Source organism: Microtus ochrogaster, linkage group LG4 (assembly GCF_000317375.1).
Source record: "Microtus ochrogaster isolate Prairie Vole_2 linkage group LG4, MicOch1.0, whole genome shotgun sequence".
NCBI lineage: Eukaryota > Metazoa > Chordata > Mammalia > Rodentia > Cricetidae > Microtus > Microtus ochrogaster.
The window spans coordinates 58793970-58795984 of NC_022030.1; the positions used below are offsets into that span (position 1 = coordinate 58793970).

General features: G+C 51.4%; 1 non-coding gene across 1 annotated transcript; it reads right to left on the reverse strand.

The window, feature by feature from the left end:
- Positions 1–473: 473 nt before the first annotated feature.
- Positions 474–664, reverse strand: LOC113457687. Its single transcript, XR_003378197.1, has one exon. It is a non-coding gene; the product is annotated as a U2 spliceosomal RNA (small nuclear RNA).
- Positions 665–2015: the final 1351 nt, after the last annotated feature.

Consider the following 2015-nt stretch of genomic DNA (forward strand, 5'->3'; position numbering starts at 1 on the left):
CAGGCGGATCTCTGTGAGTTCGAGACCAGCCTGGTCTACAGACCTAGTTCCAGGACAGGCTCCAAAGCCACAGAGAAACCCTGTCTCGAAAAAACAAAACAAACAAAAAAAAGAACAATGGCAATGGGTTTCTGATCCTACCGCACGCACTGGCTTTGTGGGAGCCTAGGCAGTTTGGATGCTCAACTTGCTAGACCTGGTTGGAAGTGAGGGTTCCTTGGACTTCCCACAGGACGGGGAACCCTGATTGCTTTTTGGGCTGAGGGGGGGAACTTAATTGGGGGAGGAGAGGAAAATGAGAGGCGGTGGTGGGGAAGAGGCAGAAATCTTTAATAAACAAACTTAAAAAAAAGGCAAAAAAAAAAAAAGAACCTGTCATGACAAAGAACACGAAGTCAACTTGACTAACATCCAACCATAGGAAAAATTAAATAGACCAACAAAATTCTTTCAATAAAACAACTTTATTCCCCGAGGGATGCACCGTTCCTGGGGGTACTGCAATACCAGGTCGATGCGTGGAGTGGACGGTGCAAGCTCCCATTCCAACTCCTAGTTACAAAAATACATTTAATATATTGTCCTCAGATAGAGGACGTGTCAGATATTAAACTGATAAGAACAGATACTACACTTGATCTTAGCCAAAAGGCCGAGAAGCGATATCGCACACACACCACGCACCCTTGCCCTGCGCCCGCGGGACACACTAACGTCCTGGTGACCGCCCGCGACCCTGACTCCCGGTTTTCCCCGCGCTTCCTTCCGCTTCCGGTCTGCGTCCGCGTCCTCGGCGCCTCACTCGCTCTCTCAAATCCACAGCTTCAGCTATGAATTCCACGACCGCGGCGCTCCCGGCATTCCCGCGCGCACACGCACGCCGCGTCAGATTTGCATGTCCCGCCCCCTCTCGAGGGGCGTGGCCTACGGGTTACCTCCCATCAGCCTCCGCGCAGCGCCGGCTTGCTGGAACGCTTGCGGGCTCTTCTGCTCTGGCCTCCTAGGGGAAGGGGGTGAGGGGCGGTGGAGGGGGGCGGCGGGACCGGGAAGGATGCTCCTGAGGAGACCGGGACGCCGACTGTGGCAGAAGGGTGTGTGTTGGGGGTGACCTACCTAATTGCTTGGCCGGCAGACAAGCTGCTACTGTCCCCGGAGACGCCGTTTCCACTTCGGGCAGGCAGCGCAGGGAGCTGGCGTCAGGGAGTCCGGTGGATGCGGAGGGATTCCAGCCCCCAGAGGCTGCGCCTGCGCGGCTTTCCCAAAACGCTGAAACTGTGTGTCAGACACCACGTCCTCCCTTCCCTCACCTCGTCACTTAGCGACCGAACGGCGTGGGTGTTCCGACCTTCCTGCAGCTCCTGCTCCTTCCAAATTAGCGGGGTCCCTCGTATTTTAACCCTAGTCCTGTTATTGACAGGTGCCAGGACGCTGCTGTATATACATCCTTAGGTATTCCCAAAGACCTCTACACAAGATGCTGGAAAAAAAAAAATGACTGAGTGGTTAAGACTACTTAAGTGCTCTTGCAGGACCCGGATTCGGTTACCATTATCCACATGGTATCTCACATCTCAGTTCCAGGAGATCCAACATCCCCTTCTGGACAACAGGCTTACACGAGGTACAAAAACAGCAAAAACACCCATACGCATAAAATGAATTGTAAAAGAAGTTGACCTCAGGGGGCTGGAGAGATGGCTCAGTGGTTAAGAGCATTGCCTGCTCTTCCAAAGGTCCTGAGTTCAATTCCCGGCAAGCACATGGTGGCTCACAACCATCTGTAATGAGATCTGGTGCCCTCTTCTGGCCTGCAGACACACAGAAATTGTATACATAATAAATAAATATTTAAAAAAAAAAGAAGTTGGCCTCACTATATATCAGAATTTCTGAGTCTTTGAAGAAAGAAATTAAAGAGGACACCAGAAAATGGAAGGACCTCCCTTGATCTTGGATTGGGAGGATCAACATAGTAAAAATGGCAATTCTACCAAAAGCAATCTATAGATTCAATG